The 18,026-nt window shown below is 36.0% G+C and overlaps 1 long non-coding RNA gene across 12 annotated transcripts in view; it reads right to left on the bottom strand.

The window, feature by feature from the left end:
- The window catches only part of LOC137225334 (uncharacterized), a 602,240-nt gene that overhangs the window by 90,666 nt on the left and 493,548 nt on the right, over window positions 1-18,026 (bottom strand). The window contains exon 6 of one of the 12 annotated variants that reach the window (XR_010943800.1): window positions 17,749-17,876. The exons of the other annotated variants lie outside the window; for them this stretch is intronic. This is a non-coding gene — a long non-coding RNA (uncharacterized lncRNA). Of the gene's footprint in view, window positions 1-17,748; window positions 17,877-18,026 lie in introns of those variants that run through there. 12 annotated transcript variants of the gene reach the window in all.

Below are 18,026 nucleotides of genomic sequence, written 5' to 3'. Positions count from 1 at the left end.
CATTGGTCTCAAACTTGGCTACACATTGTAATAACATGGGGAGATTCTTAAAAGATCTTAATGACCTAGCTACTCACCAGATCAATTAAATCCAAATCACTTTGGTTGAGACCCAGCTGTCAGTATTTTCTAAAGCTTCTCATGTGACTACAGAATGCAACCAAGAATAAGAATATAGGAGACTTAATGGAATCTGAACACTCAGTCCAGTTTTGCCTGTGGATATAACACAACCCAAGTTTTTTGGACACTTAAAAGTGATACTGGGGGGCTTCCCTGGTGGCGCAGTGGTTGAGAGTCCCCCTGCCGATGCAGGGGACACAGGTTCGTGCCCCGGTCCAGGAAGATCCCACATGCCATGGAGCGGCTGGGCCCGTGAGCCATGGCCGCTGAGCCTGCGCGTCCGGAGCCTGTGCTCCGCAACGGGAGAGGCCACAACAGTGAGAGTCCCGCGTACCGAAAAAAAAAAAAAAAAGTGATACTGGGAGACAGAACTTTGTTCTGGAATAGGATAATCACATCAAAATGGTAAAAAAAAAAAAAACCCACTTGTATCATTGCAATAATAACTGTTACATCATTTTTAACATGCAGATGAAGGGAGAGTCCAGCTGCATTTTGGGGTAAGAGGGGAGACAACAAAAGTGTTCCTCAGAGTTGATCAGACAGCTCAGTTAAAGCCAACATGGAAAAACAGACTATAACCCACTTTTTAAAAATTAAGAGTTTTGTTTCAAAATTTGCTTTGGGCTCTATTCCACAAAACAAACAAACAAACAAAAAAAAACAACGAAGTTACTGCCCTGACATTGAGGTCCTACAATCTTTTCCTTTATTTTTAGGCAGATTACCACATAGATGTTTCCTAATTTTATAAAGCTCAGATATTTGAGCTCAGAATATGGACCAGATTATTTTATTTTGAAGGCTGCCTGAGTAGCGTCAAGGAAATAGTCCCTCTGGAAATGTCTTTTGAACATTGTTACCATAACTAATATAATGCTTGACTTGAGATAAGAAACAGAAAAAACAAACAAATAGAAACAAAATCCATGCAAACTTTTGGTGGTATTTTATATACACATCTTCCTAAACACATTGTTAGGTAATATTTTAGCAGAACTGTTCAAGCTATAGTTAGCACTACTTTACAAGGGAAAGAGCCAATTAGCTGTTTTATATATGATGACAATTTTTATTTTATTGTTACTTTTTTAAATTTAAAATTTGTTTGACAGCATCAATCAATTTATTTGTTATTTTTTCTTCCAGCTTCATTGAGGTATAATTGACAAATAAAACTGTAAATATGTAAAGTGTACAATGTGATGATTTGATATACATATACCTTGAGAAATTATAACTATCAGGTTAATTAACACATTTATCACCTCATATACTTACCAGTTTTTTTGTGTGTAATGAGAACAGTTAAGATCTACACTCTTAGTAAATCAAGTATATGACACAGTATTATTAACTATAGTCACCATGCTGTACATTAGAATTGATCAATTTAATAGTTAACATACTCCAATATCTTAGGAAAGTGAAAACATCTACAGATAAGAGTGAGTTAAATTAGCTTCATGGAGCTATAACTTCTCATTATTTTTGGTCTATTCACTGCTAGGTAATATCTATTCATGTTTTTGATTGTGTCATTGTTTAGAAATATGTTGTTAGCGCTTCCCTGGTGGCACAGTGGTTGAGAATCCACCTATCAAAGCAGGGGACACAGGTTCGAGCCCTGGTCTGGGAAGATCCCACATGCTGCGGAGCAACTAAGCCTGAGCTCCACAACTACTGAGCCTGCGCTCTAGAGCCCATGAGACACAAGTACGGAAGCCCACGAGCCACAACTACTGAAGCCTGCGCGCCTAGAGCCCGTGCTCTGCAACCAAAGAAGCCACTGTAATGAGAAGCCTGCACACCACAACGAAGAGTAGCCCCCACTCACTGAAACTAAAAAGAAAGCCTGCACGCAGCAATGAAGACCCAATGCAGCCAAAAATAAATAAATATATAAATTTATTTTAAAAATATGCCCAATGCACTTGTCAGACAGCAGCCTTAATTATATTTTAAGAATGTTTTCTTTGTAATAGAGTCTGTATTTCCCAAGATATACAGCTTGATTGAAAAATATTGAGCAGAGTATAAGATCCTTGGACTCTCATCTTACTGAAAAATAATCAAGAAGATAATGTGAATTAAATGCCTTCTATAGTGATTTTCATATAGTCCAGTGGTTCTCAAATGGGACCCCTGGACGAGCAGCATCGGCATCCTTGGGAATTTTAGAAATGCAAATTCTCAGACTCCGCCCAGCCAAACTGAATCAGAAACTCTGAGGACGGGGCCAAAGTCTGTTTTAACACTCCTTCTCTGTGATTCTGTTACACTCCAAAGTTTGAGGATCTCTAAAACAGTAGAAGTGTAAAAAAAAAAAAAGGCAATAGAATAAACAAAATAACAAAAGCTATATCTCCTCTACCACCTTTTCGTTTTATCTTGTTTAGAAAATAATTTGTATTAAAGTATAGTATTTGCCCAAGATATTTGTTTTTATCTCCAGGAGAATTAATCGGGGTACCTATCATTCTATTATATTTTTCCATTACATGTCAAAGATTCATGACTGGTTTTCAACATCTCTTAATGTACATTAATTCCTTAAATTTGCTTTCAAAAATTCTTTCAAGCAGCAGAGTGTTAGGTTTCACATGTGCTTACTTCCCTCACTGAGATAATGTTGCTGTAATGATCTCACTTATATGTTGCATAATTAGATCTAATATCTCTCTAATGAGATACACCATGTTATTTGGAACCAGATGTCTACCATGGATAGCAAAGGACACTTACACTAAAATTTCCAAGACATTCAAGAATAATATAAGTAGTCATTTCATACAAATTATTTTTTCCTCCTTTCTTTGAGAATTTAGTTGTTTCTAGATGGATATTAACATTCAGAATAATTCAAAAGACTAAGGGAGTCACCTGGCTTTGGCATAAAACATAGTGTATAACAATTATTTGCTGGAAGAATGAAGACTGGCTTTCAGTTATTAAAAAAGAAAAGTTTACTGAGAACATAGAGCACATTGCTCTAACATCCTTGCATCTGTGCATTTACAGTATATGTTAAATTTTATGATATTATAGTTTAAGAAAGAATTTTTTCATATGAAGAATATATCTATTAAGAAAGAGCTACATGTTGGCTTAAGAATGTGGTAGTCATTTTTTCAGTACCTGCTTATGTATGTTCAATAAATATGAGATGGAAATAAGTACATTATCTCTATGGAGCTTGCTTAATTGGTTATTCACTCATATTAAAATACCTATGGGCGGGCTTCCCTGGTGGTGCAGTGGTTGAGAGTCCTCCTGCTGATGCAGGGGACACGGGTTCGTGCCCAGGTCCAGGATGATCCCACATGCTGCGGAGCGGCTGGGCCCGTGAGCCATGGCCGCTGAGCCTGCGCATCCGGAGCCTGTTCTCCGCAACGGGAGAGGCCACAACAGTGAGAGGTCCGCGTACCGCAAAAAAAACAAAACAAAACAAAAAACCTATGGACATATTTAACATACAAAAATGAATACACAGAAGACATATGTAGATACACAAAGTAAACTGCATGGAGGCGTAGCTACTAATATATGTTCAATGGTATTTTCATCTCTCTGCTGAAGGTAAAAAGGTAACTATATAAACTGTATTTTCTTTTTAATGAAACCAGAGCATGCAGCATCTTAGGAACGTGTGGTGAATTAACGGCTAAGACGACCTCACCTTCCTACAGCCTTCTGAGTCTCTACAGAAGAGGAAATTAAGGGAGACAAACTGAACTGTGATGCTCTGGGACTCCCTTGATTCTGCCTGTCACCGTTTTAAGCTGGCTCAAAGCCTCAGGGGAGTCTGGCTGTTCCAGCCTTCCTCAGCCAGCCAGAAGGTAACGGCCCACTGCTTTTATTCATTACCCTGAAAGTAATGCACTAAATTTAACAAGTAACACGCTCAGCGGGAATTTATTGGGCCTTTTGCAGCATGATTGCAAGGTAGGATATGGATATGGATTCCAATTACTGTTGACACCCAGATAAGAACAAAGCCTGTATATAATTATTAGTCAAAGTTGATATTTTAGGAAAATGACAATAATAAAGAAAGAAAGAAAGAAACAAACAAACAAACATTTCTATATTATTTGAAGCAAATGTTCCCGGGTGAAGGAACTCTTCCTGGTTACACAATAGGAGCATTTCAGTTAAAGGGAATAGCAATAATGAAATAGCAACATAGAGGCAACGTGGTCCTATAAAGCAACAATTTTCACATAAAAATAGCTGTGTGGAGCACATGTACAGTAGAGAGAAGGCTAACAAATTCCAAACATAGACTCCTGTGTACTATGTAAACAAATGGTCAACTTTAAATAAGGATTTAATATTTTAAGGAGAAAAAATAATCCATTTAATATTATTCCAGACGGTAACTATAGATCTATTAAAATGTGGCAGGAGTGATTGTAAAAAGATATGGTGTTACACTTTCATGTCTGTAACACTGGAGTTACCTGATGATGAAAATTCAATATTGTTGGCATATAGATATTTATGATGTCAAAGTCTTTGGGCTGCAATAAGAAGATGGGAGAAGCTAGAATTTTTACTCACTTTGGGCAAGGGCTTGTTGTTATTATTTTTTATTTTATTTATAAAGGCTATGGGAACATGATAAATGTAAAGGCATAGGAGAAAGAGAACCTGATTTTATTTTACCACACTGCATGTAAATGAAGTATGTTGAAAAATATAAGGCACATGAAAACAAAGGGAGCATCACTTTCTCTGTTATTAACCCAAATGACCAACTTAAATTATTGAAATAAAAGGCAACATGCATTGCTGTTAAAGGCTTGAACCCTCACATTACACAGAATCATATCCTAGCTTTAATAATTACTAGCACTCTGACCTTGAGCCACTAATTTAATCTCTCTTAGGCTGTGTGCCCAAGTATAAAATAAGAATGATTATCATAACTACTTGTGTTGTTATATTGACAATACTGTATTATATACTTCAAAGTTGCTAAGAAACTAGATCTTTTTTTTTTTTTTTTTAAGAAACTAGATCTTAAATGTTCTCACCACAAAAAAGAAATGCTGATCATGGGACACATTGGAGGTGTTAGCTAATGCTATGGTGGAAAGCATATAGCAATATATAAATGTACTAAATCAACATGTTGTACACCTTAAACTTATATTTACGATGTTATATGTTAATTATATCTCAGCATCAAGAATCATTAAACCAGGAAACAAATACCATCATAATCTTTCTTTTACACCTGGATATGCTTCAGTACAAATCTGAGCTCAAATATTTAGATGGGAAGAAGGGATATTTTATTTCTCTCCTGATTAGTTTAGAGTTAAGGATCATAATTTCATGGCAAAGCCTTATCATGTAACTGTGAAGTTAAGTGCATTTCTGATACTCAGCATGCTAAGGTGTGACATTGGTCTAATGAGAGCTGTCTTTGAGGGCAGATGGTAAAATCGGAGGAAACATACATGTATGTATATGTCCATGATCTATAGATGGACCCTTGTATTTAATTATCACTGCAATGAGATCTTGGTAGATCTCATCATATCCCCATTACTTAGCAAATGAAATGAAGGATGAAACACATCAATTGGTCTTTTCAAACATGTTAATTGGTCTTTTAAATAACAAGAGCCTCACTCACCATAGATCAAAGTGACCATAAGTCAGTGTTCATTCTACTATAGTAACCTCCCTTGGTAGGTGAGAAGATAAAGGTGGATCACTGATAAACTGTATTTGTGTGAGTGTGTGTGAATGTGTGTGTGTGTGTGTGTGTGTGTGTATGAAAAAAGCATGTGCTCTTGGTAGTTAGTACAGAGTTTGGGTTAAACAGAGAGCAGGTAATGAAAATCATCTATGTTAAGCCATGGTTTTCTCTGACTTTCCTAAGAATGTCATGGAACTTACCTATTTAAGGCCTTAAATAATTGATATATTGAGATAAAATTATCTACAGGAGTGTAAAGAGGGACTTCTACCTCAATGTCATCTACTGATGCTTCAGGGGAATCAGTGTTCATAAGGCCCATAATGCCAAAGAAAGCAGTTAAGTAACATGAATTCCATCAACCTTCAGGGAATCCCAGCATAACAATGGAATGATTACTTAAACTGAACAATTTAACCAAAACTACCAATCAAAGAGTATTATAGTATACATATGAGTCTTAATATGTTTACCATCGAATTCTATCACTACCCCAGAACAGTTTTTATTCTACAATATAGAGGATCCACATGAAAAAACTATTCATATAACTTAAAATAGAGACCATGTCTTCTCAATCAGAGAAACATGAATAATATAATGACTTTAAAAAATATTAAGATGAAATAAAATATTTTAAGTAACTCATGAGTTACTTAAATGAGTTACTTAAATGTTTACATTGAAGGAAATTCATTCATTCATTCATTCATTCATTCACTCATTTATTCGACAATGTTACATTAACTGCCCTCTCTTGGCTAGTTCTATGCTAACTCTGAGGATACAGCACTGAATCAGACAGTGCCACTTCCCTTATAGTAATGGAGAAAGATATGAAATAATCATATAGTTACAATTTTAATGAGGATGTTGACTGCAGTGGAAGTCTATATTAGGATTTAAATCTGCTCTTGGACAGCGGGTCATAAGGGTATCATTGGAAAATAACTTCACATGCGTTAATGCACTCAATCCTACACCAACCCAATGAAATCAGTACTACTACAGTCATCCCATTCACAAATGAACAGAGGAAAGAAAGGTACTAAATATCTTAAATCATAGAGTCAGTAAGGGTTTGGTGCAAAATACAAACACAGACCATCTGGTCTTAGATTCTGCTCTTAACTACTATACCATAGAATTTCATGTGCATTTGTGAAGGGATGATGAAAACACACTCCAGAGAGAAAGAAATGCATATAGGATGAACCACAGCAGCACTGTTCAACAGAAATGTGAGCCACATACATATGATAATTTTCTAGCAGCCATGTTAACAAAAAGTAAAAAGAGGTTGGTACAGTACTCTGGGAAAATGATTTGACAGCTTCTCATAAATCTAAATATGTAAATACCATATGACTGATGGACTCAAGCATTTACCCTAGATAAATTACAACGTACATTAACACAAAAACATTCACAGGAATGTTTATGGCAGCTTTATTTATAATAGCAAAGACTAGAATCAATCTAAGCGTGCCTCAAAGGGTGAGTAGTTAAACAAAGTGTGGTACCTCTATGCCATGGAATGCTACTTGGCAATAAAGAGGGATGAACTATTGATGTATGTAACAATTTGGATCAACCTTCAGATAATTATTCTAAGGGAATAAAAACAATTCCCAAAATAAATATCTTGTAGGATTCCATTTACTTAACACTCTTGACACGCCAAAATTACAGAAATGGAGAACAAACTAGTGGTTGCTAGAGGTTAGGGCTGGGGGGTGGGGAATGGAGCACAGGAATGGGGTAGTTGTGGTTATGAAAGCACAACACAAAGAATCTTTGAGATGAAGGAACTGTTCTGAACCTCGATGTGGTGGTGGAAACATGTATTTACAAATGTGATAAAATTGCATAGAACTAAACTCACACACACACATAAATACAATTAAAATTAGGGACATCTGAATAAGATGTATCACTGTCAATAGATATGGTGACAATAGCTTTGCAAGATGTCACCATTGGGTAAAAGTGAGTAAAGGGAACACAGGATTTCTCTGTATTGTTTCTTCAACTGCATGAAATCTAGAATTATCTCAAAATAAAAATGTTAATTAAAAGACACAGATTAAGTTTATTTTATTTTATTTAAGCCAATATATCCAAAATATTTTCATTTCAACCTATTAAACAATATAAAAATTCGTGAGATATTTTACTTTTTTCATACTGTCCATTTCAACTGGCCAAATTCTAAATGTTCAGTAGCTACATGTGGTTAGTGGCTACCATATTGGACAGCACAGGTGTAGGGAATACAAAGATAAGAAATGAATATAAGGTTTAAGAGGTAGGCATGGTTCAGGTTATGCAGATAGCACTTGTAATAAAATCCAGAGTCTTTGCAATGGTCTACAAAGCCCGACGTTATAGCCACCTCCATTGCTTTCTCCCTCTCTCATTCTCCTCAGCCATGCTGGAGCCCTTGCTGTTCCTGGGAAATTCCACGCATGCTCTGACCTCGCCTTGTTCTTGCTGTTTTTCTGCGTGGAACCCTCACCCCAGGAGATCACTTTGACTTGCTTCCACACTGTCTCTGCTCAGATCTCTGTCAAAAGGTCTTTCCTGACTTATAAAAGAGCAAATTCCACTCTTCTCCAAAACTATCACCCATTCCATGGCTTTAATTTTCTTGATGCTACTTATACCATCTGACATTCTATGTACTTACTTGTTTATTGTCAGTTTTCCACAGAACCTGGAACAGTGCCTGGCACACAGAATACATAGAGTGAATATTTGCTGAATGAATTGTTTGATGATGCTTAACTCTCTCACAGTTCTCAAATAAACTGCCTGCCTCAGGTAAAATCTACATTTTCCTTGAATTCAAAAACTGACTTAATAAATTTCAGAATGAATTTCAGAAATAGGGTAAAGTCTTCTGAGTTTTAAAAGTACAAAGTACAGAAGCAATCTGTTGACATTCCAAAAAGATCAATAACATTTTTAATACAAAGATTAAGATTTCAGCTAAATTTTTTCTAAGATTGCCACTTGTTTTAGAGAACTCATTTCTGATGTAAGATTATTTTATTTATATTTTGTCCCTATATTCATGATAAATTTATTTACATCTTGCCTCAAAATTCACTTTTCTTTTTTTCTCTTTTTTAGCATATGTGCTGCTGAAGCGAGCATAAAATTCACTTTTCTACGAAGTAAATTTTATTCAGAAATTCTGAAAAATGGTATTCACTATTCCAGAAAATGCTGTCAAAGCCCTCCTAATGCTCTGGGCCTTCCATGACATATCACCTTCTTAGAGACGCATTCTCCAATAACTACAATCAGAATTTCTTTCTCTCTAATACTTCCATTATTGCAGGAGATATGTCCCTTAATTCAACACCTTTGCCAATCTACTTATATCAGATATTTATGAAAATGTTCTCTCTCCAGGAAGGCAGAAACTATCTTTTTTTTCTCTTTGTCACTAGCATAAAGCTTTACACTTCTCGGCTGGACTTAGATAAATATTTGATGAATTGAATGAATTCTGTTTTGTTTTAATAATGTATGCATATATCTAGTATAAAATATGTAGTAGGCAAACATTGTATAAGATACCTCTCAAACACAAATTCACACCACACAGTAATTTTTCTAGAAGAGAACTAATAGTTCTTAAGCTCCTATGATACATTAAAGATTTTTACATGTGATCTCATTTAGTCCCCTTAATATATAGATAATTATTATTATTAACTTTGTATCTGTGAAGAAATGGAAGCTCAGAAAGCACACATAACTTTTACAAGGTCTAATGGCTGCTAAATGTCAGGATTCTCCTGTCTGCAGAACCCTCAAGTCCAAAGTATTATTTCACACTTTACAGTAGGGACCAAATACTTCAACATAGAGAGATGGGTTTGGAGACCTTTGGAGGCTTTTGGAGTGATATGAGGTATATATTTTGTTACCAGTGTTACCCAAAGTTTCTGAGACCCCAAGGAAGACATAAATAAATTAGAGATTATCTAGAGAAATGCAACCAAGATATGTTGAGCTCCTAAAACTATATATATATATATATATATATATATATATATATATATTTTTTTTTTTTTTTTGCAGTACGCGGGCCTCTCACTGTTGTGGCCTCTCCCGTTGTGGAGCACAGGCTCCGGATGCTCAGGCTCAGCGGCCATGGCCCACGGGCCCAGCCGCTCCGCGGCATGTGGGATCTTCCTGGACCGGGGCACGAACCCGTGTCCCCTACATCGGCAGGCGGACTCTCAACCACTGCGCCACCAGGGAAGCCCTAAAACTATATTTTATGTAAAATTAAGGAACTGAAGTCTTTTCTCCAAGAAAATAGTAAATAATACCGCATGATAAGGATATGGCCTTACCTAAAGAGAGGTCTGACCTTTATACCCGGCTCCTGGGAGATAACCTCTGAAACCTTGGAAATTCCCAAGTGTCAGGAGTATCTATTATTCATGGTGGACCTTTTGGACAATCTGGTAAATCAATCAATCAATCATGCATATATAATAAAGCCCCAATAAAAACTAGACGTTGAAGCTCACATGAGCTTCTCCTGTTGGCAATATATCATGTGTGTTGTCACACATCATTACTTAGAAGGGAAACACATTCTAAGGACAATGGAAGCTTCCACGTGGAACCCTCCCAGTCTCCGCGTGTGCTCTTCTTTTGGCTGATTATCAGTACCATGTCCCTGTAATAACTGAAACTGTAAGTAGAGTAGATATTTATTTCTGTGAGCTGCTCTAGTGAATTATCAAACCTGAAGGTAGGTTTGAGAAACCTGAACTTTCAGAAGAAAGGGTGGTCTTGTGTGGATTCTTCCCTTTAACTTTGTAGTTGGCCCCTAACTCCTTGTAGTTAAGCTATAAAATCTTGGGCAGACTGGAAGATCATAACAGTCTGGAAGACCATACCCTTTACTCTGTGTAGATGTACAACAATAACACAATAATTTCAGAGATCCTTGAAGATGGATTATAGCATATTAAAAATTTGTGAAGAGGAGGGGCATGAAAAATGACCTTAAATTTTCAAAGTATTGTCATGTAGACATATTTGATATTGTTAGAAAATATTTGGCTCAATGTCGAAAGAACTTTCTAAAAATTAGACCTATCCAAAGATATCATTAACTGCTTATGAAAGCAGTAAACTCTCTACCTTTGAATATATTAATTCCCAGTGTAGAGTGTTATAAGCCAGATGGATTATTAAGGGATTCTGGCCTCAGAGGACGGTGGATAATTTTTAAGATATCTTCAAACTCTAAGATTCTGCCATTTTATGGTCTATAGTTCTTCAAAATAGCAACTAATTGAACCAAGATTACATATTTAATAGGGCAAGTTGTTCAATTTGGCTCTTACAAAATCTGTTAATTTTGTTTTGCTTAAAAATACTAGAAAAAAAAGAATGCCCTAGGATAGAACATTTAAATTTATAAAGTGCTGACTCAATCTTCCCATATAAGTTTCTGTCATTATCAGGATAAATTAAGGAATACTTACTTTTAAATATTAATGGAAATTATCTTTTTTTCTGAAAAACACTTCTATCACCAATACAGAATTTTAATGATGTACCATAAGAACTGATATTTGGTTGCAAATGAATCAAACTCCAGAAAAGCTTTTTCAAATGAATCATAAGTGAATATAAACAAAATGTAAAACTGTCACACAAGAACATAAACTACACACTTAACAACAATTTAATTTAATGCAAAATATATTTACTTGCATTTCATGAAACATTTTTCACATTATAATATCCCAATAAATGTCACATCAACCGCTCATGAAAAATGCCTCCTGAGGTTTCATGAGTAATTGCCATTTCTTTACACTCAACTGAATTTTAGGTTCTTGAGTAAAACAGAGTATGGGTTTTATTGAACAAATAGAAACTAACTTGTTCCTTGATATAAGGAATATTACATTTCACACATTTCTGTTAATATTCTGATCAGCACAAAGCATTGTCAGAACAAGCAACACAAAAGCACTTTACTAAAGGGAGCTAATTTCATGGACCTGATAATGTTATGAAATATAAAATAAAATAATAAGAATCCTGCCATATGAGAAGTGTAATACTCCCTGGTCCAACGTAGCTCAGAATATCTTATTGCTATTGCTCTGTAGACCCTATAAGTTTGGGGTTGCCTCGGGCTATCCTTGCCTATTTTCACAATAACATCATCATTTTCTTCTAAAGGCTCAGCCTGCTCCAGGTTCCTAACTGTGACAAGTAAGATATGATATGAAATAATATTTAAAAATTATATATTAGATTAAGTATCTTAATTAAAACAGAAAATTCTTTTAAAAATTGGTAACAATGATATAACAAAGCAATATGTCTCTTTTCTTACTTTGGGGGCAAAAGCAGTAGGAAGAATAGAAGTTTAAGAAGTGGGTCATAGACTCCCATATTTCATTTTGTAAATTTATATAACTTCTTGGAAAAATCTCTCCAATTCTTGACATGGAATTAAAATAGATTCAGGGAACCTTAGAACTTGAAGAAAATTCATTAATGTAATCCAGTTCTCAGAGTCTAAGTAAGATTTTCTCCCAGTTTCAAAATAGAATATGGGTCTAATTTTAGTGATGTATTATTGAAAAATTGGAGTATTTTATATGTGATAGCATAGCTTTGAACTCAAAGCATCCATACCAATGGAAAACTAGCTATAACTTATCCCCAATAAATATATAAAGGAAAGATATATCCTCTTCATATCTGGCAAGGGATATGAGATTAAAGCACTGTCAATAATGAGCTAACTATAAATTAACTCCATCTAATTTTCCAGTTTTTTTTCATAAGAGGAATCAAAAAGACAACCCTAGAGGTGGCTATTCAAAAAGCCATACATTTCTGAAAGTCCATAAACAATCACATTCTTTTATTTGTATTCCCAAGAATACACACATACTTCTGTTTTTAAATGACAATTAACATTTCATATAATGTCTTCACATTTTTATCTCAACTCTGCACTCCTCAGGATTGTGACAGAGTTGTACCATCTTCTTGGAGCAGGCTAGAATGGTTCACGTGCTCCACCACAAGACAGTTCTGATGCTTTGAATTGTCCCTGTAATTTAGCCCATACTGATCTTCTCTAAAGTTCTTATAAAGTTAAAGGTTACCACAAAAGTCTAGTTCTAATGCAATATTCCTCATACCTTTCTGAGAATGAACTAGAATTATTTTATATTGGAGAAGGTCTACATATGTACCTTGTGTTTGTTCAAGGCTACTTTCCCTGGAATTTCTCCATAATTTAATCCAATTTCAGACATACAAGTGGGATAATCCATAGTTTGATATGCACTAGGTAAATGTGCTCAAACCTGCTCAGTTGATGGAATCCCTGGAGATTAAGGTGCTCTTTTTGAAATATCATAAAATAATGTTATATTAAATTCTAACATGAGTTTGAAATATTTGATTCCTGGATGATGCAACCATAATTTAATACTCAGAAAATCACAAAATTCCTCCCACTTAGTCACAATAAAGACAGGTTTTCTCTGTGCCTCCTGTTGGGATGTATACAATACCATTTGCAAACAAACCTTACTAAAAAAAGGAAAAGAATCTGAATGTAGCATTTCAGTGAAGCACTTGGTTTACAGGAAACACCATTAGAAAAGAACATGACTAATGACACTTTAGGGATTAAATCAGCAAAATCCAGAATGAGAAAGACACTAAAGGGTAACTGATTCTGTTTCATCAACAAATAACTTGCAAAGAACTAAAAGAAGAGGAACCTATATATTGAAAGGGACTTTGGACATATGTCAACAAAATGTCATGTGTAGCCCATGTCTGCATCCTCATTCAAACAAATTAACATTTAAAAAATGAGACAATCAGGAAACTTTGTACACTTATGGGATATTTGATGATATTAGGGAACTATTGTAAATATTTGTAGGGTTATAGTGATATTGTGCTTTAAAAAAGGCAGTGCTCTACTTTCAGAGACACATACTGAAATATTTATAAATGCCTGCATATTATATGATGGATGAGCTTGTTTCAGAATAATCCAGGAAATTAGAAATGAGTGAATGGTGGGTACAGATGAAACCAGATTGGTCATACATTGATAAAAGTTGACTAGTTGGGTGTATATCCAAAGAAAGTGAAATCATTATCTCAAAGACATATCTGCAGCCCCATGTTCATTGCAACATTATTTACAAATAGCCAAAACATGGAAACAACCTAAGTATCCACTGATGGATAAATGGATAAAGGACATGTGGTGTGTATGTATATGTTTGTGTGTGTATATATATGTATATATAATATAGTGGAATATTATTCAGCCATGAAAAATAAGGAATCCTGTCATTTGTGACAACCTGGGTGAACCTTGAGGGCATTGTGCAAAATGAAGTAAGTCACATAGAGAAAGACAAATACTATATGATCTCGCTTATATATGGAATCGAAATAAAAAACGAATCTATAGAAATAAATGGTAGGTTGATGGTGGCCAGGAGCTGGGGAGTTGGGGAAATGAGTGATGATGATCAAAGGGTAGAAATTGCCAGTTATAAGACGAATAAGTTCTGGAGATGTAATGTACAGCATGGTGACTGTAGTTGACAACACTATATTGAACACCTGAAATCTGCTGGGAGTAGATCTTAAATGTTCTTCCCACAAAAAAACGGTAACTATGTAACTATGTGAGGTGATGGATGTGTTAAACTAACCTTATTGTGATAATCATTTCACCATATACAACACAATGTTGCATGTTAAATGTATCTCAATGCAGCTGGAAAAAAGATGTCAATTTTCCCCCTCCCATCTAATAAATCATTGAATAGTTGAACCTCTATGGGGGATGAGCATTTAGAGGTTCATTATGCTATTCTCTCTAATTTGTATAGCTTTGGAATTTTCCATAATAGAAGTTCTTTTTAAAAGAAAGCTGATTACCTAAAATATATTTTCATTAATTTTAGAATGAGCAGAAAACCAAAAGAAAATGTAGCAAAAAATACATATGGAAGAGTTCACTGAAACAGAAAATACAACTCATTAAGTAATATTTGGGGATTGGGGAGCTTCTGACCAGGGTTTGGTTTGAGGTATTCCATTGTTAAACTGTGTCTTCTAGAACAAAGGGCCGTCAAGAATTAGAGGAGGATAACCACCACAAAACCAATATATTTGAATTACATGCTAATAGAAGCACAGAGAAAAAGATTAAGATTAGCTAAAAGGTTAAAAGGAATACTCTCATTCTCACCTTATTTCACAGACCAAACACTAAGTCATATCTTTTATACAAGTACAGAAAACTTTATAGATTGAAGAGAATGAGCAAAGGATACTAGAGGGTAAATAATTTAAAAAGCACTTTTATGGTATTTAAAACAGCATATATTAGCCTTTTCTCCTAAATACTGAGTGATTAAACCTAAGCTGTGTATTCATCTCTTTCAGAGTCTATATTTTTTTTTCAGTAATTTCTTTTAGGTTGATGTCCATTTTGGTGTCTAGTCATCCAAACCGTCGTCAATATTTTGCCTGTTATTCTACTAGCATTGTCTAACTGGTACTGAGCAGTATTGTTAGTAGCCCAACACTATAAGACATCCATGTTACTAATTTAATCTGAGCATTTGCCTCAAAGCTTGAGTGAAAACTTTAGCTTTTGTTGGCCCAGCCCTGGTCTTGAACTCATCGGAGTATATTTGTTAGAATTACAGTCAAATTGAACCCACTATACAATCAATAATTGAACTATGCTCCTAAGATGCTTTTTGTTCAACACTGAAGGAAAATAACACAGCTTGACCCTTGTGAAGTGTTATGAAGATCTGCAGTCAAGTGGAGACTTCTTTTATTCTGGTTGGAGTATTTTGTTGCTATTTTAACCTTGAGCTGGGCAGAATCATGAATAGCTACATAAGATTCCTTTATCTTTGTTGTTTCCATGTTAAGAGGCCTTATTAACACAAAGGCATTAAAATTGGATTGAGTCTGTAGCTAAACATTTAATTTTAATGCTTATAAAAACTTAAACTAGAGGATAATAGCTACCATTTACTGAGTATGTATTTTAACGAAACACCGATCTAAGGGCTTTACATACAGCATTACATTTATATACTTTTTCATTATTTATTGGCATTCCAAGAGATCATCCAGCCATTTGCACCCATCAAGCCCACCACTGTCCTACAGATTTTGCAGTGGTGGTGAGGAAAGTTATTGCAGCTTTTAAATATGTATCCCGCTGTGCACTGGAGCCAGCTCATACTGATTCAGGAGACTATTATGTGCAGCTTTTTCCAAATTCAAGGTTAAGTGACATCATATTGGTAGTTTAAAATGGCCATGGTGGGAGAATTTACACTACAGAAATAAGTAAACATCTTTTTTTCTCCCCCAGAGAGACAACTGTTAGACATTTACCATTTACATTACCATTTATCATTGTTATTGCTACTGCAGTGACTGTTTAAAGTTAGGAAATGACTGATATTGAGCAAAGAAGGAGAGAGGAAAAAAAACTGCTTCAGTAGTGTTCTGCCAACTCTGGGAAGCCATTCCCCAAGTTGTTTCATTTCTTGAAAGATCAGGTGAGAGAGCCATGGTCCTTTGGGCATGCTCTCAATAACTTGGTGGGAGGAGAAATTGGGGAAAGACTTTACATCAGGGGCCAGCAAACTACTGTCTGTGCACTGAATGTGGCTGATCCCCTGTTCTAATAAGTAACATGTTATTGGAACGCAGCCACACCCATTTGTTTATGTGTTGTCTGTGGCTGCTTTCACACCTCAACAGAAGTGCTGAGAAGTTGTGACACAGACTGTATGGTCCACAGAGCCAAAACTATCTACTATCCTTCACAGAAAAAGTCTTCCATGAGTGAAATGGGTTTGGTATATGGATGATGCTTTGAGTTTAATGCATGCAAGGATGAGGTAGAAATAAGCTTCATTTCCTTGTTTTATCTCAATCTAATGAAGAGAGTTGCAGAAATGTAAGCTATGCCCCTCAATGTTATTGTATCTACTCAAGCAATTTCATCATGTAGGATGAGATCTCATCCATTGTGCTGGGAACACTCATTACTGGTCTCACATAGGTTGGGATACCCAGACCTTCTACCTGAATCTCTTTATTCAATCATTCATTCACTTATTCATTCAACAAATATTTATTAAAATCTACTAGGGTCCAGCCTACTAGGGTCCAGCCTACTAGGTTCTTTTTTTTTTTTTTTTGCGGTACGCGGGCCTCTCACTGTTGTGGCCTCTCCCGTTGCGGAGCACAGGCTCCGGACGCGCAGGCTCAGCGGCCATGGCTCACGGGCCCAGCCGCTCGGCGGCATGTGGGATCGTCCTGGACCGGGGCACAAACCCGTGTCCCCTGCATCGGCAGGCGGACTCTCAACCCCTGCGCCACCAGGGAAGCTCTGATATGCACTTTAAATGAACGCCCTATCTTTTGTGCATAGTAGAGACTACAGTAGGTAATAAGAGGGAAGAAGAGCAGTTACAAAGCTATTGCAATCGTGCAGGCAAGAGATGACCTGTATGTGTAGGGCTTAGGGGTTACTAGAAACCATGAGAAGACAGTTAAAAGGATTTTGGATTCAAAATGCATGTAGAATTCCTAAGTCCTCTTTAAAACTGAGTGTTAATTTAATTCTCACTGCATAGGATAAAGAGTGGGGAGGAATTCATACATTCACTCAACAAACACATTGATCATCAATAAGAAAACAAGTGCTATATACTTGAGATTTAAAGTTAAATGAAGCTCAGTTTAGTGGAAAATAGCTGCCAATAACTGGGTTTCTCACATATCAGCTGTTTCCCTTACTTCATACAAATTCCCCTCACCAACCCCCCACCACCCTGACCTCCATCTCCTCCACTAAGTTCTCTGAATTCATGGGACCCTGCCGGGCCCATGGCTGCTCTCACTCAGGACATCTGAGGCTGCTGCCATCCAAGATGCTCTTCTCATCTAGAGTCTGAGAATGGAAGGAATGGATTAAAACAATATAGTCTATGTGGTACACACGCACATGCACACACACACACACACACACACACACACACACACATCCTAGTTTCAATGTCCAACTGTTGAGTCTTCCAAGTCTTTCCTATATCTATTGACA

The sequence above is a fragment of the Pseudorca crassidens genome, chromosome 5 (assembly GCF_039906515.1).
Source record: "Pseudorca crassidens isolate mPseCra1 chromosome 5, mPseCra1.hap1, whole genome shotgun sequence".
Lineage (NCBI taxonomy): Eukaryota > Metazoa > Chordata > Mammalia > Artiodactyla > Delphinidae > Pseudorca > Pseudorca crassidens.
The sequence above is the reverse complement of the archived record's forward strand: the minus strand, read 5'-3'. Positions and strand labels throughout refer to the sequence as shown.